Source organism: Mirounga leonina, unplaced genomic scaffold (assembly GCF_011800145.1).
Source record: "Mirounga leonina isolate KUSES-001 unplaced genomic scaffold, KU_Mleo_1.0 Mir_109, whole genome shotgun sequence".
Classification (NCBI taxonomy): Eukaryota; Metazoa; Chordata; class Mammalia; order Carnivora; family Phocidae; genus Mirounga; species Mirounga leonina.
This window is the reverse complement of record NW_023270244.1, coordinates 1893996-1917244: the sequence shown is the minus strand read 5'-3', so window position 1 is coordinate 1917244 and position 23249 is coordinate 1893996. Positions and strand designations below refer to the sequence as shown.

General features: G+C 40.6%; 1 pseudogene; it reads left to right on the top strand.

Moving 5' to 3' along the window:
* Positions 1-852: 852 nt before the first annotated feature.
* On the top strand, positions 853-7132 carry LOC118019814 (annotated as a pseudogene).
* Positions 7133-23249: the final 16117 nt, after the last annotated feature.

The following is a 23249-nucleotide window of genomic DNA, read 5'->3' as shown; positions in this document are numbered from 1 at the left end:
GTATGAGATGAGCACCGCTGGTTGAGCTGCCACTGATGTAAATATTTTTTTTTTAAAGATTTTATTTATTTATTTGACAGAGAGAGACACGGTGAGAGAGGGAACACAAGCAGGGGGAGTGGGGGAGGGAGAAGCAGGCTCCCCGCTGAGCAGGGAGCCCGATGCGGGGCTCGAACCCAGGACCCTGGGATCATGACCTGAGCCGAAGGCAGACGCTTAACCGACTGAGCCACCCAGGCGTCCCCGATGTAAACATTTCTTGGTCATTTGTAGGCTATGTATACAACCCGAGTTGGTTTATAGAAAACAAAAAGACCAACAATTAATTTATATCTGTGGGATATAAATGTAAATAAGAAGATGGTTTAAATCTGTCCTCCCCAAGCACAGCAGGCCCCCCAGTGGTGCCTGGCTTCCAATGGCTGGAGGATCTGCTGCTTGTGTCTTGGGCCATGTGGGTGGGTGTTAAAGAGCCCATGTGGTACGATGGCCATTTCCTGAATTTGAGGCAAACAGCAGGCGGACTGCCTTCCGGCTGTCTTAACAGGCAAAACCACTACAAATTCCAAAATTGGGTGGGCAGTGTAAATCCATGAGAAGAGTGGAAGGGCATTGAAGGAGAAATAAGCACTTCCTATATGATGATGATGCGATGATGACAACACTCTAATGGTAGAGTATTGGAGATTAATAAATAAATGCATTTCTATTTGCAGTTAACTCTAGCTCCTAGTTGACTTATAACTCATATCAAGAGCCATGTAGTGTCTTTATCACCTAAAGATTTTACCTTTCTGTCATTCAAGTTGAGCAAGGAGGTTGAGCGGCATAAATGCAGTCCCCGTAGGAAAGATGATGAAGGAGAAAGCCTGTCCTGATCAGTACCTAGAAATCATGGGTAAGGGTGGGGAGGGGAAGTAAGCTATTTGCCATGTGAACTGACTGGTCTGGGAGCAAAGGATTATTACATAGGTTTGAATAAAAAGCCAGAATCAAAGGAGTTTTTGACACACTCCCCATTTGGAATCTTGGAATGAGACCTCCATGCAAAGCACTCTGCCTACCTCTGGCAAGGGGTTGTGATGGATGGGCTGAATGAAAGTAGAAGAAAAGACAGTGCTCCTTGTTCCCTACAGTGTGTGCCTGGTGTGCAAAGAATACAGAAAGATGGGACACTGTTGGCTTAGTTGGTTTAGTATCTGCCTTCGGCTCGGGTCATGATCCCAGGGTCCTGAGATCGAGTCCCACATCGGGCTCCCTGCTCAGCAGGGAGCCTGCTTCTCCTTCTGCCCCTTCCCTCTGCTGGTGCTCTCTCACTCTCTCTCAAATAAATAAATAAAATCTTTAAAAAAAGGAACACTAGGAGTATCTTTTGTTCTAATGTTTGGTCTTTGACCCCATACCTAACACAGGGCTGGTAAATCCCTTGGAATTTAATGGGTGAATGTCTTTTGTTCTGAGGTGACTCTTGATGGGCTCTTGAATGAGTTGCTTGTCACCAGAAAGACCAAGCCATGATAAGAAGCTTGGAATTTTCATTCCCACCCTCCTTTCTCCAGGGAGGGGAAAAGGTCTGAAAATGGAGTTAATGATCAATCATGCCTACCTGAGGAAGCCTCCATAAAAATCCCCAAAGCATGGGGTGTGAAGAGCTTCCAAGCTGATAAGTGCATGCAGGTGCTGGAGGAATGGCTGGCCAGAGAGGGCACAGAAACGCCACGGCTCCTTCCCACATGCCTTGCCCTACATGTCCCTCTCCATCTGGATGTCCATCTGCATCCTTTATCATATCCTTTTATAATAAACTGTTAACCAGTACATAAAGTGTTTTCCTGAGTTTTGTGAGCCACTCTAGCAAATTAGTTGAACCCAAGGAAGGGGTTGTGAGAACTTCTGATTTAGAGCGGATGGGTCAAGTACCGGTGACAACCTGAGCTTGCAAGTGGCCTGTGAGGTAGGGTCAGGACAGTTGCGGGGTTGAGCCCTTAACCTGTAAGATCTGATGCTACCTCCAGGTGGATAGTGCCCGAACTAGTTAAATTAAAGGACATCCAGGTGGTGTTGCGGAGAACTGCTTGGTGAAGGAAAACTCCCACACAGCTGTGTCAGAGGTGTTGTGAGTGAGACAGCGCCCTGAGAGGAAAAGACAAGCATAGGACAAAGACAGGTTTTCTTTATACCATCTTTGGGGAAAATATGATAAGGGAAGGGGGCAATAGCTCCATGATGAAGACAGATTTTTGACTGGCTAAATACTTCCTTGGAAGTCTTTTAAAACCAGAAGAAGGTAACATGGTCTCTTTCACCCCCCAAAGCAGCCCTCTGCTATCTAGCAGTGGGTTATGAGAAAGATCTCCTACAGGAAGTAAAAAAGCTACATTTTCTTTGCACATCTATACATCACTGTATAGTAAGTACTATTATTACCCCCCTGTTTTACAGTTGAAGATATTGAGGCACAGAAAGATTAAGTAACTTTCTCAAAGTCAGTGATAGGGTGAGGATTTAAACTCAAGCACTCAAGATGTAGAACCCATACTCTTTTTTTTTTTTTTAAGATTTTATTTATTTATTCATGAGAGACAGAAACAGAGGGAGAAGCAGTCTCCCAAGGAGCAGGAAGCCCGATGCGGGACTCGATCCCAGGACCCTGGGATCATGACCTGTGCCCCATTTAATTAAAATTTTTTAAGATTATGGCTTTACTTTACAAGTAGAAAAATACAGTGAGGCTTGTATTAATCAGGAGAGAACTGGCTTCACTACAATAATAAATCTCAAAAACTCAGTGGCTTAACACATGCAATTTTCCTTTCTGCTGCAGATCTGGCAGCTTCCTTTTGAATCCTAACTCAGCAATTGGATCTACTTCTAGCTTATAGCTCCACTACTTCAACCCTTGGTTTCTAGGGTCATTAGAGGTAAGGCATAAAGGAGAATGAAGAATTTACATCTGCTATTAAATGCCTCCATTGGCCAAGAACCAGTCACATGACCCCACTTAAACTATAAGGGGTGGGAAGTGTAGTCTATCATGTGCCCCAGAAGGAAAGAACTGGACATAGGCAAACATAAGTAATCTGTATCATAATGTGATTACCATTGTAAGAACTTAATAAAAGAGCATAGCCTCCAGAATCAGGCTGCCTGGGTTCCTATCCCAGCTTAGGCACTCACTGACGATGTGACTTTGAGCAAGTTATTCAACCTCATTGTGCCTATTTCCTCATCTGTCCAATGAGGAAAACAATATTGCTGTGCAGGTTAGATGAGGTTGTATGTTGACAAACACAGTAAATCGTTCACAGAGATGACTAATATAACTCCTCCTATCCTTGTATGCCTGCCCATTTACACTGTGATTTTTCCTCTCCCCCCATAAAAGCATACAGTTAATCACCCTACCCTTGGATCTGGGTTTTACCTGTAAATTGCTTTGATCGATAGAATGTCATGGAAGTGATATGTGGGATTTCTAAGCCTAGAATTCAATGAGCCTTGCAGCTTCTGCTCTTACTTCTTGGAATTCTGTCCTGAAACCTCCATGTGAAGAAGTCTGGCCTGGCTACTGGAGGATAAGAGGTCAGTGAAGGAGAGACAAGATGTCCCAGTGGAGGGCCCTTAGACCAAGCAGCTAACAGTGACCACTCATTGCCAGACGTAGGAGAAGGGACAACAAGTTAGGCTATCAGATCTGCCAGATAATTTGCAGCCATATGCATAACCACAGGCAAGAAAGCAGAAAAACCATTCAACTGAGTCCAGCCCAAATTGCTGACTCACAGAATCATGAGTAAATAAAATGGTTGTTGTTTTAAGTTCCTAAGTTTAACACAGTGTCTGTCTTAGCTTCATCACACTGCTTAACACAGTGCCTGGCACATAATAAGTACTTAATAAATGTCAAGTGGTGTTATCACTTCTTCATCTAATTTAAAGCTCATAATATTTATAAAAGGCAGCAGAGATTTCTAATCTCATTTCATAGGTGAGGAAATGAAGGCTCAGAGGTGGTAGATAGTTTATCTGATATCACAGAGTCCTTAAGGAATCAGCTGAGCATTTAAGACTTGACCTTGTAAATCCTTCTCCAGTGAAGGCCTGTTCTCCACAAATAAATCCTTTCATGAATAGGAATAGGAACCACAGTGGAATATTTGCTCTTACAGTTTTTAAATTACTAATTTCTCAGCAAAATGGATAATCAAGCTCCCAGTGCTCAAGTATTTCTTTCTTTTTTTTTTTTTAAGATTTAATTTATTCATTTGAGAGAGAGCAAAAGCCAGGGAGGGGTGGGGGCAGAGGGAGAGGCAGAGCAGGGACCCCGACACAGGGCTCAATACCAGGACCCTGGGATCATGACCCGAGCTGAAGGCAGACACTTAACTGACTGAGCCACCCAGGTGCCCCCCAAGTATTTCTTGTTAATGACCTTTAGTACCTGCAGCATCAGGTTGAACTTTAGAGAAAAGTAAGTTATTATTATTTTTTTTAATGGCAAAGAAACTGGTTTTTTTGGAGAAGATGTGAAAAAGATGATCTCTTTGAAATCAGAAATGAGATTTGCAGAGTATCCATCAGCAGTGATCAAAATTCCCTGAAAATGAGCTCTACCACTTTAGTGATAGACCCCACTGACCTGTTCCAATGTCCACTAGTTCCCCACAAATTCCTGCAAGCATATTTTTGGTCATGTATATATCTCCGTGATTTTTAAAGATTTTTGCTCTCCTCTAGGTGAAGGATGAGTTCTATTCCATTGAGCCAACAGAGATCTATTTCTTCTGCATGTAAATATTTCTAATCCTTCTACCTCTGACAAAGTAGACCAGCAAATATAGCTAATTCATCTCTTCCTTTCATTCTCTCATAAACAATTCATCAGGAAGTCCTGTGAACTTTACCTTCCAACTCTACCCCAAGTACAACACTCCTCGCCATCTCTGCTATTACAGCCCCTAGTCTAAGATATCAATGTCTTTACCTTGAACTAGTGGTAGCCTCTAACGTCTTCTGCTCTCTCTAGAACAGAACTTTTTGCAATGATGGAAACGTTCTGTGCCTACACTTCCAGTGGAAATATTCTATGCCTACATTTCCAATATGGCTGCCACTAACCACATGTAGTTATTTGAAATGTGTCTGCTGTAACTTGGTAACTAAATTTTAGTTAATTTTAATTGATTTAACTTTGAATAGCCACATAAGGCTAGTGGCTACCATACTGGACAATACAGATAAAGGGCATGAATTCTAATTATGTAATTTGGGGCGCCTGGGTGGCTCAGTCATTGAGCGTCTGCCTTCGGCTCAGGTCATGATCCCAGGGTCCTGGGATCAAGCCCCACATTGGGCTCCCTGCTCGGTGGGAAGCCTGCTTCTCCCTCTCCCACTCCCCCTGCTTGTGTTCCTACTCTCGCTATCTCTCTCTCTGTCAAATAAATAAATAAAATCTTAAAATAATAATAATTATTATGTAATTTGCCTGTTTAAAATCCTCCACTGCAATTAAGATAAAATACAAAGTTCCTGCCTGGCCCACAAGGTCCCTCATGGTCTGGTCCTACCTACTTTCTTCCCCTAGCTCAGTACACTCCAGCCATAAGGACCTTCTTCATGTCTCTTGAACACATCAAGTTCACTCTCTCTGACATTTGTTCTTCCTTCTTCAGTGGATCCTCACATAATTGACTCCTTCTTCTCATTCAGGTATCTGCTCAAAAGTTATTTCTTCAGAGAACTTTCTCTAGCTATCAACCCTAAAGTCTGCCCTAAATCCTAGTCTATTCAACACATTACAAATCAGACATTTATAACATTTATCATAAACTGAAACAATCTCACATGTATATTTATTTCCACATATTTGTTTCTAGTTTTGATTGTGTCCTCCATCAGAAAAAAAAGACCATTAATGCAAAGACTTGGCTTATTTATCACCATCCTAGTGTCTTGATGAATGAGGGAATCTGGGCTCTTGAGGTGAGAGCCCAATGGCAATACCAGTGGCCCAGTGTTTCTTTGACTGTTACATGTTGAGGGGATTACATGTTGTTTTTCCTATGACTTAGCACTTACTGAGTGCAGGCAACATGTCCTAAAAGAGAATGAACCAGGCCTTGGCAGATGGGCTTAGACTTACTCTGGGAAGGTATGAGAGCTGCAAAAATCATTTAGCCTTTCTTTCTCTTCCCCATAAGATTCTGACCATTTCTTCTTACTAGTGGCCAAAGACCTCTGGTGAGAATGAAGTCACAAAGAGTCTTCCACATTCTCTCATCTCTCTGACCACAGTGAATGTGAATGAAAGATCCAGAAAGAATTTTCAAAAGCTTGCTGCTCAGTCACCAACCTTTGGTGACTTCTTGTTACCAATGTGGATTGACTGCTGCCTGCGCTGAGGTCTCCAGAACCTGCGGCGGCTTTCCAGGCGAGCTCCTGTTGCTGGTAATGAGACACGGCTGACCCTCACAGCTGCATTTTAGCCCCAAACCCGGCACTGACTCACACGGAAGCTCTCTGATTTCCTGAAGGATCTTCCACAGGGACATTCCACACTTTCCAAATCTTTCCTGATCTAAGAAAACCAGACTAGGGCACAGAGGGCACAGAGGGCAGTTGCGGCGGAATGGTGGCTACCAGTGTTTAGCCTAATTGGCAAGCGAGCAGTTTCCATCTCAGTGTGTGTTCAAGCGCATGGAAGTGTCATGAAGAGTGAAGACTATGCTCTCCCGAGTGACGACGACCAGGGTGACTATCCCCTGCCCGATGTGGTCCCCGCCAAGAACCTCTCTGCCACCCAGAAGGCCTTGAAAGAGAAGAAGGCTCCCTGGAGCAGCCTCTCCATTGAGGAGAAAGTTGAATTGTACCGCATCCAGTTCAATGAGAGCTTTGCTGAAAGGAACAGGAACACGAATGAGTGGAAGATGGTTGTGGGCACTGCCATGTTCTTCATCGGCTTCACCGCTCTCATTCTGAATTGGGAGAAGCACTCCGTGTACAGCCCTGTCCCGCACACCTTTGAAGAGGGTGGGTGGCCAAGCACACCAAGAGGATAGTCAACGTGAAGGTCAACCCGATTCAGGGCTTCTCAGCCAAGTGGGACCATGACAAGAACGAGTGGAAGAAATAGGAGCCTGCCACTCACCGATCTGAGCCTCACCTTGTTCTGCCCCCTCCACACAGCTCAGCATCTTCACTGGAAACTGTTGTATTGCAGCACCAGTGCTAATAAGCGAGCAGTCTATGTGGAGAAAAACAAACAAACAAAAACAAACCCAGACTAAAGGTGAAACCAAATAAAGCCTAGGGATTTGGAATTTTAGTCATGTTCTTTCATGTGTCAGTAACTATAAGGCAGGTTCACACAGAGTGGCCATAACGTGGTTAAATAGCAAAATTCCTGACTACTTCCGTAGTCAGTGAGAAATGTCTGAGAGCGTTTCATAGAATCAGGACTTGTGTGCAGAGAGGAAAACATTTCAAGTCAAGGATTCATTCATTCATTCATCAACTCCTTCATTCATTCATTTCCTGCAATAAAGATTTAGGAAGCTCCTGCTATGTGTCAATGACTCTGCAGAGGTGTGGGGAAACAGAGATGAATGCTATGTAGCCAGTGGTTTTTGACCTGAGACAATTCTCCACCACCTTTCTGATAAGAGACCAGCCCTTCCCCAGCATGACAGCATTGGCCAACTGCAATGCTCCATTCCCCCAGCCTTAGTGACTCTCCTTTCAGGAATTTTCATCTGGGACTAATAGCAAAGACTGCCATTTGCCTGTGGGGACACCATCCTGAAAACCTAGTACCATCATAGCCAAACAATCCATCGTGTGAAAGAACCGTGTCTGCAGTAGGAGTGAAGGAAGCCACTACACAGCCTGAAGCAGACTGAGGGGTAATGGAAGAGAAGAAACGAGAAGAGGAAGGAGAGGAAGGAGGACAGGGAGAGAGTATGGGAAGTAAGAGTAAGACCACTTGGTATTATTTTCTGCCTGGATCCAGTCATGCCAGATACCAGCACCATCCCTCCCTTTTAACAAATCAATTTCATAATCCTGAGATAATATATATTGCCCTCCTCCCATGCTTCTTTTTTCTTTTTTTTTTGTACAATGATTTCAGTTACCTGCCAACTGAGAGAATTTAGATGAAATCAGAGAATTTGAGGAGGTCACTTTAGTAGCACAGCAATCATATTTATAACCACAAGACAAATGTGATAGAGGCATAAATACAATATACAGTCGTGGCAGAAAAGGGAGAAGGATCAACTCCACCTCGATGGTTCCTAGCCCAGAGGCCAGGGCTTGGTTTCTTTTGGGGAGCATGTTGCCTTGTACTCAGTAAATGCTAAGTCATTGAAAAAACATCATGCAGTTGTCTCGTCACTCAAGAAAGGCTTTGTGACACTGAAGTTAAGTCTGGAAGAGCATAAATCTGCCAAAGCTGAGAAACTGGGGAAGATGCAAATGGAATGGTATTAGAAAAAATAGACCTTTAAAAAAGAGAGAGAGAGAGAGAAGGAAAAAAAATAGATCTTAAAAAAAAAAGAGAAAAAAGAAAAAAAAATAGACCAATGATTCACTAGATGTGGTACCCTTGGTATGGCAGGTTAGAGACATCCACAAATTCTTTGCCACTCCTCCTAGTGAGAGGTGGGATCTAATTCCTCTACCGTGGACTGACCTTAGTGAGTTGCCTGATCAATAAAATGCTGTAGAAATTATATTCTGGGATTCCTAGATCATAAGCAGTTGTTTTATGCCACTAAGTTTTGAGATGTTTTGTTACATAGCAATACATAACCAAACAACATAACCAAAACAATTGGCATAAGAAGAGAGTGGTTTTCGTATTAAAGGTAAGGTTACAAAAATTGGCAGATCCTGGAGGGACATGTAAAGAGCTTGGATTTGGGGCGCCTGGGTGGCTCAGTCGGTTAAGTGTCTGCCTTTGGCTCAGGTCATGATCCCAGGGTCCTGGGATCGAGCCCCACATCAGGCTCCCTGCTCTGCAGAGAGCCTGCTTCTCCCTCTGCCTGAAACTCCCCTTGCTTGTGCTCTCTCTCTGTCAAATAAACAAATAAAATCTTTTTTTTAAAAAAAGAGCTTGGATTTTATCTTATAAGATTTGAAGATCCATTAAATACTTGCAGTCTGGGATAATCATTCCAATGATATTATGGAGACTGGATTGGAAGGGAACCAATCTAGAATTAGGGATAGAAACCAGGTGTAGGTAACTGCAGGAATCTAGGCATGAGATGTGAGGACCTGCCCTAAGATAACAGCAAGGGGGACTGAGAGGAAGGATCAGTTACATGACATGATGGAGGCAGAAATGAGACACTGATAGAATGAGAAACATAAAGAAGAGAGGTAAATATCAAGGCTTGGATGACTGAAGTGGACATTACCAGATTAGAAACTATATGAGGATGAAATGATTTGGACAAGAGTGATTAAGAGTTCAGTTTTTGACACAATGAACTAGGGGAAATCTGAATGGAGATATCTACTAAACACTTAGCTCACAGCTGCAGTTAAATGATTATTCATATCTTTTGTTTAGCATCTGTCTTTCCCCGCTAGATTTTAAGCAGAGACTATTTTTGTCTTATTGACCATTGAACACCTAGCACCTGACAGTGTGTCTAGAACACAGCCAACCTTCAATGAGTATTTGTTGAATTAACAAATGAATGAAATGATGTCTAGCAGGGGACTCTACCACAGTAGTTCTCAGCTTCAGATAAATATAGGAATTATCTGGATAGCTTTCAAAGCCACTGATGGCTGGATCCCCCTACCCTTCCCCCAGAGATTCTGATTAAATTGGTCTTGGTTACAGCCTTGGCATTAGGACTTTTTAGAATCCCTAGCTGATTTTGATGAACAGTAAATACTGGATGTGTGAATCTGGACATGATCTGCATATAAACAGCTATGACCTTAAAGTTGTTCCTGTCCCAACAAAAAGCTAAGGTGGACTATCAAACTCTTCCCAATATAAAATTACTTCCCATAAGTTCTGTCCACAAAACAGAGCAGAGGAGCAAAAAGAGGAGCCCTCAACAAGGGTATGTACAACCAGCATTTTGCCAGTAAAGGAACTAAACCTCCTTAAGTTTTAAAGTTACATGGAATTAGGCAGTAGATAATTAAAAACAGCATTAGCCAGACTCATAGAAAACTATAGAAATATGGTTTTGGACTCAAACAAAACCATCAAGAAAGTGAAAGAGAACCCACAGCCTGGGAGAAAATATTTGCAGAACTATATCTGATAAGGAACTTGTATCCAGAATATGTAAAGAAATCTTATAACTCAGTATTAACACAAATAACCTAATTTTAAAATAGGCAAACAGTTTTAACTATCATCTGTATGGTAATGACTTCTTCATTTGTATCTGCAGTCCAGATCTTTCTTTTGAGCTCTAGCCTCATACGTCCAGCTTTGCAGGGGGTCTCCGTTAGGATGGCTTACAGGACAACAAACCCCAAAGATCCCAAACTGAATTCATTATTGGCCCCCACCCAACTGTCCAGCTCATAACCTTGAGTGTTATCTTCTGTGCCTGCCCTTCTCTCATATTCTGTACCTAATCAGTGACTGAGTCCTACTCGGTTACTCTTAAAATGATCCAGTTCTATCTAACACCACTGCCTCTGTGCAAAAGTTCACCTTTTGTTCTCCCTTTTCACCTGGTAAACTTCTACTGGTTGATCTTTAAGGTTCGGCTCAGTCACCATGTCTTCATGAAAGCCTTTCTTGATGTTCCCACCCTCACCCCATGAGACTGAGGTGGTGTGTCTTCTCTGTGTTTCTAGAAAATCTGTTATCCTTTATAGCACTCTTCATACCCTGGTTATCTTTTTATCAGTCTCCTCCACTAGACTAAAAATTCCCTGAAGACAGAGAATGTGTTTTGTTCATTGTGGGCCTCCATTACACATAGCACCCCAGGCCTGGTACAAAGTCATTGTTGAACTCAGCTTGAAGGGAGACTAGAAATAAAGCCCACATTAGTACATGTGAGAGCTCATGTATGAAAGTTTACTCAAGTGTGTTCCATGAAATACTATTACCTTGGAGGTAAGGGGAAATTAAGTTCTATGGTCAAATAAATATGGGGAAAAACATTGTATCTTCATTTTAAAGATTATTGAAGGGGTATCTGGATGGTTCAGTAAGCCTCTAACTCTTGATCTCAGCTCAGGTCTTGAACTGAGGTTTCTGAGTTCAAGCCCCACATTGGACTCCCCTGTGTGGAGCCTACTTTAAAAAAAAAAAAAAAGGATTATTGAAAATTCACAATGTTTTCTAACATATCAAATTCTATGAGAAGTCTTGCAATACAGAAGTCCTTTTAAAAGTTTGCTATCTTGTTCCCCAAGTAGATTGAACATGGGATCATTTGTTAATATCCTGTGGAATGAATGGCCTACAGATTTCTTTTAGGGTGGCAGATCAGTATATCTCACCCTTCTTTTGGAGAAGCTATTCCCCTCCCCCTACATTGGGATCAGCAAATTTTTTCTGCAATGGGTCAGATAATAAGTATTTATACTTTTTTTTAAAGATTTTATTTATTTATTTGAGAGAGAGATAATGAGAGAGAGCACATGAGAGGGGGGAGGGGCAGAGGGAGAAGCAGACTCCCCGCCGAGCAGGGAGCCCGATGCGGGACTCGATCCTGGGACTCCAGGATCATGACCTGAGCCGAAGGCAGTCGCTCAACCAACTGAGCCACCCAGGCACCCTATACTTTTTTTTAAAGAGGAAGAGAGAGGTAGGGAGAGAGAGAGAGAGAATCTTAAGCAGGCTCCATGCCTAGTGTAGAGCCCAATGCAGGGCTCAGTCTCACAACCCTGAGGTCATGAGGAGCCAAAATCAAGAGTTGGATGCTTAACCGACTGAGACACCCAGGAGCCCCAGTATTTATACTTTTCTGACCACATACATCTCTGTTACATATTCTTCTTTGCTAGTACCCTACCCTACCCCCAACTTTTTAAAAAATCCAAAAATCCTTCTCTGCTCAATGTGTGCACACACACACACAAAATCAGGTGCCAGGGGGCCATAATTGCCAACATCTGCCCTGGATCCACATGGTTATTATCTGGGCTACCACCCTCTTGGCCACAGCTTGTTTCCTCTAAGGGTGGCTAAATAAACCAAACTGGGAAAATTAAAATCTCTTCCCTAGGAAATTAGAATATGACTAAGAGATATCTGATTGGTCTTTTAAAATGAAGAGAGGGGAACCTAAGAATAATTCTCAATAACTGTGTCCTGCCATGTGGCCTGAGAATGGAAAGACAGACCCTCTGAGAGATGGGAATGAAGCAACTGAGAAGGAGAGATAAACAATGGGTAGAGGATTGCCTGAGTATCCTACAATCCCCAGGGTCTGTGTTCAGTCTTTCCTGTGTTTCATTGCATTGCTGCCCTTGCATACCATGAATATCTCTCCCCAACACTATCCTCTAAGTACAGCTGTTCCTTCATCTAAGATAGGTAGAGGTGGTTTCTGTCACAGGCAACCAAAAGGGATCTAATAAATATACTTTGGAAAATTAAAAAAAGAAAATAGGCAACAGATTTCAATAAATATTTCTCCAAAGAAGACATGCAAATTAGTTAATAAACTGAAAAAGATGCTCAACATCATTAGTCATCAGGGAAATGCAAATCAAAATCACAATGAGATAATACTTCACAAACACTAAGATGGCTATAATTTGGGGGGAGAAACAGAAAATAAGTGTGGGCAAACATGTTGAAAAACTGGAACCCTCATATATTGCCGCCCTCTATATATGGCAAAATAAGATATAAAAAAAGTGGTACAAACCACTTCTGAAAAATCTTTCAAAATGTTAAACACAGAGTTTCCGTGTGACTCAGCCATTCCATTCCTAGGTATCAACACAAGAGAAATGAATGTCTGTACAGAGACTTGTACTTAAATTTGTTCCTAGCAGCATTATTCATAATAGCCCAAAAGTGGAAACAACCCAAATGTCCATCAACTGGTGAATGGATAAACAAAATGTGGTATATATCTATACAGTGTAATAACATTCAGCAATTAAAAAAACCCAAGTAGATTTTTAGGCCAATGAAAATACTCTGGATGATATTGTAATGATGGAGATATGTCATTACACATTTATCCAAACCCATAGTATGTAGCACACCAAAAGTGAACCCTAAGTTAAATCATGGACTTTGGGTGATTGATTAGGTGTCAATGTAAGTTCATTCTTGGTAACAAATGCACCACTCTGATGAGTGATGTTGTTATTGGGGGAAGTTACGTATGTGTAGGGGCAGGAAGTATATGGAAAATCTCTATCTTTCTCTCAACTCTGTTGTGATAGGTTGTAAAAATACAGGGGCACCTGGGTGCCCGGGTGAGCAGCCGGCTCTTGATTTTTGGCTCAGGTCATGACCTCAGGGTCCTGGGATTGAGCCCTGCATCAGGCTCCCCATTCATTGGTGAGTCTGCTTGTCCCTCTGCTTGTCCCTCTGCCCCTCCACCTGCTTGTGCTCTCTCTCTCTGTCACATAAATAAATAAAATCTTTTTAAAAAGCACATATTATAAAGATTTTTAATTAGACTTCATGTCAAAAAATTAAGTATTTCTGAATCCAAAAGATAAGAAATAACAAGTGTTGGTGAGGATAGAGAGAAAAGGGAGCCCTTGTGCACTGTTGGTGGTGTGCAGCCACTATGGAAAACAGTATGAAATTTCCTCAAAAAATTAAAAATTGACCTACCATATGATCCAGCAATCCCACTTCTGGCGATTTATCTGAAGCAAACAAAAACACTAACTCAAAAAGATATCTCACCCCCATGTTCATTGTAGCATTATTTACAATAGCCAAGATATGGAAACAGTGTAGGTGTCCATCAATGGATAAATGGATAAAGAAATTATGGTTATATATTCAAGTGAATATTATTCAGCCACAAAAAAGAATGAAATCTTACCATCTGTGACAACATGGATGGAACTTGAGGGCATTCTGCTAAGTGAAACAGAGACAGAGAAAGACAAATAACATATGATCTCATTAAATGTGGAATCTAAATTTTAAAAAGTAAATTAAAGGGGCACCTGGGTGGCTCAGTCGTTAAGTGTCTGCCTTCGGCTCAGGTCATGATCCCAGGGTCCTGGGATGGAGCCCCACATCAGGCTCCCTGCTCAGCGGGAAGCCTGCTTCTGCTTCTCCCACTCCCCCTGCTGGTGTTCCTTCTCTCGCTGTCTCTCTCTCTGTCAAATAAATAAATAAAATCTTTAAAAAATAAAATAAAAAAATAAAAAGTAAATTAAAAAAAAAAAAAAAAACAAGCTCATGAATTCAGAGAACAGCCTGAAGGTTGCCAGAGGGGGGTTGCTGAGGAAGGGTGAAATGGGTGAAGAGGTCAGAAGGTACAAACTTCCAATTATAAAATAAATAACTCATGGGACTGTAATGTACAGCATGGTGACTATACTTAATACTACTAAATTGCATATTTGAAAGTTGCTAAGAGAGTAAATCTTAGAAGTTCTCATCACAAGAAAAAAATTACAACTATGTACCTAGACTTATTGTGGTGGTCATTTCATAATATATACAAATAACAAATCATTATGCTGTACATCTGGAATTAATATAATGTTATGTGTCAATTATACCTCAATTTTTAAACAAACTTTAAAAAAAGAAGAGTGAAAATATGTACAAGGGGGTTAAAAAACTAAACCTGATAAAAACCGGTGTAACTTCATTAATAGCAAACATACACATTTTATTTATTTATTTTTTTAAAGATTTAATTTATTTATTTGACAGAGAGAGACAGCGAGAGAGGGAACACAAACAGGGGGAGTGGGAGAGAGAGAAGCAGGCTTCCTGCTGAGCAGGGAGTCCAATGTGGGGCTCGATCCCAGGACACTGGGATCATGACCTGAGCCAAAGGCAGATGCTCAACGACTGAGCCACCCAGGCGCCCCAAACATACACATTTTAAATTTGAGAAAGACGCTTTACCCTTGTGGCCTTCCCCACTAAACCTGTAACTCCCAGCTAACCACGACAAAAACATCAGACAATCCCAAATTGAGGGACATTCTACAAAATATCTGAATAGTACCCTTCAAAACCGTCAAAGTCATCCAAAACATGGAAAGACTAAGAAATTGTCACAGAACAGGGGATACTAGAAGACAGGATAACTAAATTCAGCATGGAATCCTGAACTGAATTCTAAAACTGACAAAGGACATAGGTGATATATGTTAATTATGTATGAGAAAAATGAGTGAAATGCAAGGAAAATCTGGAGTTTACTTAATTGTAATGTGTCAATGTTGGGTTGTTAGTTGTGACAAATGTGCTTGGTAATATAAGATATTAATTTTAGGGGAAACTGGGTTATAGATAGACAGGAACTCTCTGTACTCGCTTTGCAACTTTTTTGTAAATCTAAAGATATTCTAGGGGCACCTGGGTGGCTCAGTCGGTGAAGCGTCTGTCTTCAGCTCAGGTCATGATCTCAGGGTCCTGGGATTGAGCCCCAAGTCAGGCTCCCTGGTCTGCAGAGAGTCTGCTTCTCCCTCTCCCGCTGCTGCTCCCTCTGTTCCTTCTCGCCCTCTCTCTCTCGCTCTCCCTCTGCCTCTCAAATAAATAAATAAAAATCTTTAAAAATAAATAAATAAATAAATCTATTCTAAAATCAAAGTTTATTAAAAATAAAAAAGGATTTCTGTTCATCAAAAGACACCCTTAAAACAAACCACTGGCTGGGAGAAAGTGTTTGTAATAAAAATATTAATAAAGAACTCAATTCTAAAAAAAATGTACATATGTATACATATATGTGTATATATATATATAAAACATCCATTGGTGTACTAAGGGCAGGGCAGTAGGAAATTATGCCCTACGTGCAGACAATAAAACATTGTATTGTCTGTGAAGAACGTAAAAGCAATAATAAAACTGACTAAAAGTTGGTATGTACTTTATTACCTTGGGCTGGAAATTCTAAACAACATCAAAATGACATACTCATCTAGGAAAAAACATCATTTGTTGGTGTCAGTTCTAACTGAAATATGATCCACAGACCTAAAGTAACCTGAGATCCTTTCAGAGAATCTATGGAGTAAAAGTATTTTCATAACATAAAACATCATTTGGCTTCTCATTGTGTTGACTACGTGCTCTGATGGTCCAGAAACCATGGTGAGTAAACCTGCTTACTGGTCAGCAAGGGAGCAGCACAAATCGTGCTAGTACACATCGCATTCTTCACCACTGGACACTCACAGTTAACAGTAACAAAAACCTAATGTTACTTAAGAATGTCCCTAATGAAACAATAAACAATTTATTAAATCTCAACCCTTGAGCGCCCATCTTTTTTGAGTAATGAAATGAAGTCTAAAGCACTCTGCTATCCCAAGGAAGAGCACTTCAGTGATTATTTCAACTGTGAGCTGATCCAGCCACTTCTATGGAACACCATTTTGAGTTAAAAAAAAAAATCTGATGCGGCGCCTGGTTGGCTCAGTTGGTTAAGCGTCTGACCCTTGGTCTCAGCTCAGTTCTGATCTCAGAGTCCTGAGTTCAAGACCCATATTGGGCTCCATGCTGGGTGTGGAGCCTACTTAAAAAATATATATTGACAGGGCGCCTGGGTGGCTCAGATGGTTAAGCGTCTGCCTTCGGCTCAGGTCATGATCCCAGGGTCCTGGGATCGAGTCCCGCATCGGGCTCTCTGCTCCTTGGGAGCCTGCTTCTCCCTCTGCCTCTCTCTCTCTGTCTCTCATGAGTAAATAAATAAAAAATCTTAAAAAAAAAATATATATATATATTGACATATATATCTGATAGACTATAGTTATTCAGACCTGGTTATTTAGTAGACATTATCTCAAAAATGACCTAAGTAAGCCTAGCATTATCAAAGAAAACAACTTAAATATTCATTACCTAAAATTTGAGTTTTCAAACCAAAGTTGAATGTTGGAAATCTGTATCTGCCACTGTGAGCTTAAAAGCTTCCATGAGCATACACTCTTCTGATGAGGTCAGCGGTGAAATTAATATGATGTTTTTGCTATTACAAAAAGGAATGTGTCAACATTTAGAAAAGTTGCATTGAGTCAAGGAAATAATATTTTCCAAATCACCAATGCTCTATGCTACAAAGTCATGCATGAGAAAAAAAGATGCATTCAGGATGTAAGATAGGCCAACAGATTTTAATGTAACAGAGTATGAAAAGTTTATTTATGTGGTTTCAGAACAGGTTATAACTAACCTGTAAAAAACTACTTCTTGCCAAGTTTTGGTGTAGCATCAAGTCTTTGAAATCTACAATTATTTCAGTAGGATATTAGAGACCCTCTCTTCTCCAAATACACTGGAGTGTGTGAGGCCAGATTCTTTTCATATACTTTAACTAGAATAACATATTGCAACAAATTGGATGCAGAGGCATGTGTGAGACTCCAGCTGCATAAATATAAGATGATGTCATTCTTATCAAGAAATTTTGTTTGGTTTTGGAAAATTAATTATTTTTTATAAATTTGTATTGTGTATGTTAATAAGCAGTGGATTATGTGTTTTTAAGATGGAAATTTAATTCAAAAATAAATATTTAAATTATTTTTCAGTTTTAATTTCTAATAAGGCGAATATCAATAGATACAACACATAAACAAAAGCAAAGAGCTCAATAATTTGTAAGAATGCAGTAACATCCTGAGAACAAAAAGGGTTTTTTTTCCTGAGACCAAAAAGTTTGAGCACTGCTATTCTGAACAACTGTAGCTACTATTGTTGAATTTTAGTATTACATGTAAGTATCAAATTAGCATACCTTTATTACTTTTCATATAATAAGCATTTTGTTCTATACAGAAGTTAATTCAAAGAACTTCACTTCTTTTTTCTTTTTAAGGTTTTACTTATTTATTTGTCAGAGAGAGAGCACACACATGCAGGGGGAGCAGCAGGCAGAGGGAGAAGCAGGGTCCCCTCTAAGCAAGGAGCCTGACACAGTACTAGATCCCAGGACTCGATCCCAGGACCCCCAGGATCATGACCTGAGCCAAAGGCAGATGCTTAACTGACTGAGCCACCCAGTCGTCCCCAAAGAACTTCACTTCTACAATTAACCAAATACACACAGACTCAGCTACATGCATTCGTTTCAGAGAGTAAGTTCTTAATGCAGAATCATTCAAGCTTGCTTCATGCATAGTTCTTGTCTCCACCTCTGTGGAAACACATATTCCTACATTTAAAGAGTGGATTCAAAATAACACGATAGAGCAATGATCATAATAAAGACAAACAGAGCTCAAGTTACTTCAATTCTGTAATTCTATGTGACCATTTGGAGCTTTTATATGTGTTTAAAATTTAACACAATGAAACAGTGGAAACTGTGAGGTACAATTTTTTTTGAAGGGTGAATTTTAGTTCATAAATGAAATATTTTACTAAATTTTAATAGAGCTGAAATGTGTTCTTTTTAAATTGTTCATTGTTTTTTAACCTAAAGAGCAAATCAAGAAAATAGTTTTACTACTTATTGCATTATTGTTGCTAAAAAGAATTTTGTCATATCAAGAAGACAAATGACATTCTTCAGGTGTTACATGTAATCACCACCAAACCACACTAAATGATGACATTTTGGATACTGTCCTCCCAAGTTCAGCATCAAAGCCTAGTGTTTTAAGGATGCCCATAGAATCTTCATATGTCCTCTTTGTGTCTGATTTTTTAATCCACTCAAAATTATGACTGAAATTCATCCATGTTGGTGGATGTATCAGGAGTTCAATTTCTTCAATCTTCTCAATATGGTGTCATTTTCCACAATATTGTTCATGTCAACTCGTAAGTGAAGCCCTCTCAATGCCTTATGCAATTAGGTACTCCTTCTGTGCTCCCATAGCTTCTTGTAGGTATGCAGTTCAACTAAGAGCACTTACACATTGAAGTTAGTCTATCATCTCTTTTAAGCTAGACAGCTGGGGAATTTAACTCCTAGCGCAGGGCCTGACACGTAATAGAATTGTGTTCATTGTATTAGTCAGGAGATATATATATAGCTGGAGACACAGGAAAGCTGATAGTGTGGTTCCAGTCTGAGTTGAGGAGCCTAGGAAGGACCAGGGTAGCTAATGGTGTAGTTCTAGCCCAAATGTCAGCAGGCTTAAAACCCAGGAAGACCCAATGTTTCAGATTAAGTCCAAAGGCAGGAAAAAAAAAAACTGATGTCCCAGCTTGAAAGCAGTCAGGCAAGAGGAGTTCTTACTCAGCCTTTTTGTTCTATTCAGGCCTTCAACTGATTGGATGAGGTCCAACCACATTAGGGAAAGTAATCTGCTTTACTCAATCTACCAATTCAACGTTAAGCTCATCCAAAAACACCCTCACAGAAACATCCTAAAGAATGTTTAACCAAATATCCGGGTACCCTGAGGCCCAGCCAAGTTGACACAGAAAATTAACCATCACATTTATTAATGTTTCTCTGTCTGCATTGGTCTTTGCCATCAACAGCTCAGGAGCAGAATAATCATGTAAAGATCCAACTTGTACAGCAGAATGAAACAGAGCTCACGAGGGGTATATAGGAGGCAGGTTTCACTTCATTAAGAGTTAACTTCTTTCTGGAGGAGCAAAAATGAGTAAGATTCAGATAGGAGGAGACTTACTATCGAAGACAAGATCTTACAGACAGGAAGCAGCTTCAATGCAAAAGGCTCTTCTGCAGTTTGGATCCAGATCACATTTGCAAGGCAGTCTTTGGCTAAAGGAGGTTCCTGAAACTGGTACTCAGATAACGAAACACACAGAGTGCTTCCCTAACTGGGGTAAAGCCAAAAAAACGGTCCTGTGCTGAAATAACCATTGTTGTTAGCCTCAAGGATCAGTCTTGGCTCTGAGTTAGTTACCATGGAGACCATCTAAATCTTATGTTTTTCCTTAGTGATGTCCAAGAAAACTCAGACTGATAACTATACAGGAGATATTCTAATATATGGCTTTACACCAAAATAGATGATTAGGTCCTTGGTAGAAAATAAAAGCAATGGTGTTTATGCAAGAATGTGAAGGCCAGAGTTCTCTGAAAATGCAAAACTTGATAAGGAACTATAATCACTCTTTACATTTTATTTCACTTTTCTGATTTCTAAGTAAAACATGTTTATTTTAGAAAATTTGGAAAATACATAAAAACATAAAGAGGAAACTTAAAACCACCCCTAGTCACTTTTCTCCTTTTATGGTGAGAAAGAGTATAAAGCAAAATATGCAAGCCTTTTCCTCCTCCCCCATCCTTGAGATAACCACCTTCATCAATTTAGTCCTTATCAGCCTTGCCAATTTCTCTCTTGCTTATTCATTTATTGATTCAGCAAAAATGTATTGAGTGGCACCTTGAGCCAAGCACTATTCTAAATGTAGCCGTTTCACTGCTAAATAAATCTAAGATCCCTATTCCCATGGGCTACATTGTAGTAAGAGAAGACCTATAATAAACCAGTAAACAAATGAACAAACAGAAAAATACTTGCTGGTAATAAATGTTATACAGAAAATATGATGGCAATATTATGTCTGACACTAGACTGTGAAGATAAAATCAGCCCAGAAGACCAAGGGAAAATATTGCAAGTACAGAGAAGAGTAGGGGAAAAGGCTCTATGATCAATACAGAAAGCCAGTGTGGGTCTATAGCATGGTGGGATGGAGGGAGGGAGTTATGAGGTTGGAGGGATGAGCCTGGGACACATCACAGAGGGCTTTTGGGGAAGAGAGTGTCAACAGAGGCTGGTCTTTAAGTCAAGAGGAAGCCACTGAAGAGTTTAAACAGAAAAGTGATAAGCTCCAATTTATATTTTTAAAATTTTCACTCTGGCTTCACTGTGGAAAGTATATTTAGACCTGAGATTCCCAACATGAGGTCAACAGACACTCTCAAGTCCATAGATAGAATTCAGGGGGTTTATTACCTTGAAAGGGAGAAAACTACCTGGCCCAGGCCCTCTATGAAGTTAAAATCTCAAAATTATCCTATTGTGTTTATTCTCCAGTTAGGCTTCCTGAAATATCAAAACGATCCTCTCTGGTTTCCCTGAGCACCCTAGTGGCAGGATCTCAGTTTGACAGGAAGTCTCTTCTTTTTTCTGTTTTTCTTTTTTCTCTTAGGGGAGTATTTCAATCTGAACCCCATTGCAGGCCTACTAACTTAAAAGACTTAGATTCAAAAAATAAAAGTGAACAGATTAAGAGTGACTTTGGGGTCAGGGCAAAAGAACCCTCACAACTTGAACCCCATACTTCCATAACCTGCCCCAGCTGATCTCAGATTCTGGTTCCCTGCTGCTGACTGCAAAAAGGAATAAGACATAAGAAATGCCTTGTAATAGGGCAGGTAAATGGGGTGTGGGAAGCACACTTGTAAAGAGAGATGAAATAAAACCCTTCTTGAGATTGTTTGCTTAGCAGTCTTTCCCAAACATGGGCACTAGTTAAAAATACAAATACCTGTGCTCCACCCCAGATGTATTGACTCAGAGTTTCCAAAGGTGGGGCCCAACAATCACCTCTGGGGATTATAATGATCAACCTGTTTGGAAAGCACTAGAAATACCTGTGGGGGAAAATCTAGGAGACCCCATGGAACATTTGATTAGCAGGCCCAGACTGAGAAAGCATAGTCTTACTCTTCTAGCCCTCATAACTGGTTTGTGGCTCAAATAATTGTGGGCATTTTCATTCGCAGATCATTAAAAGGGTGACTGGCCAGTATATTAATAAACTAAACAATTGATATTTGATAAAACCGCTGAGGTTACTGACATGGAAAAAGAGAATAACTGAATTTAACTTTCATTGTACCCTTCAAGATGTAAAAGTATTTCTTTTCATACTGTCAGAACAAGTGGGACTCCGTTTAATGTGGCCGAGGACCATATAATTTATTAAATGATACTTGGAAGCCCTCATAAAAGTGATTAATAAGTGTGCACTCAGAGCTCTGAGTATAGTCATTCTTCAGATAGTCTATTGTTCCTGCATTCAGAGAACCAACTTGAGTGTGTCTGAGATTTGTAGGAGGAAGGGCTGTTTTTCATTCCTTCTTCTTTTTTTTTTTTTTTTTTTGAAGTGGGGGGCAGAGGAAGAGGGAGAGGGAGTCCCAAGCAGATTCTGCACTGAGCGGGAGCCCAAGGCAGGGCTTGATCCCACCACCCTGAAATCACAACCTGAGCCAAACCAAGAGTCAGATGCTCAACCAACTGAGCCACCCAGGTGCCCCAGGGCTGTTTTTCAAAAGAATCACAGAATATTACAGAATTACAGTCAGTGATCTCATGCAGTCTCTCATGGCCGTCAATGCTGTCTACACACTGCTAGCTCCAAATTCATACGTCTGACCCTTACCTGCCCCCAAACATCAGATTCTTATATCCAACCATTTACGTGCCATCTATACTTACTTTAATATGCATCTAAAACTGTACAAGGCTACAACTGAACTTCTGCTCTTCCCCTGCATCCCTCACTCTTTTCCATCTCAGTTAATAAAAACTCTGTTTCTCTGGTTGCTTAGTCATCCTTAATTCTTGTTTCTCTCCCACTCCACATCCACATCCATTAACCAATTCTTTCTACTTTCCCTTAAGAATATATCCAGAACTCACCCACTTTTCAACACCTTCACCGTAACCATCCCAAGCCACCATCAATTCTCCCCAGAGAAGTGCAGGAGCCTTCCAGCTCGTCCTCTTTGCTTCTGCATTTGCCCTCTTCCATCTACTTTTAACACAGCAGCTAAAGGGTTCTTTTCCATTTCTTCAATTTTTATTATGGAAAGTTTTAAACAAATACAAAAGAAGGGAGAAGAGCATAACAAAACCCTGTACCTACTCATCATTCAGCTTCAACAACTACCAATGTATGGTCATTCTTGTTTCTCCTATATCCCCATTAACTTTCTCCCCGCCACAATGGAGCCTTGTTTAAACCCTCCAATGACTTCCTATCTCATTCAAAATAAAATCCAAAATCCGTTCAGTGCCATACAGGTCTTCCTCATGTCTCTGCTGTCGGGGAGGAAGAATTTCCTCTGCCCTTCAAGGTCCTTCTGGCTGGACTAAGAATCAAATTGACATGAGACAGATTAACAAGAGAAAATCAAATT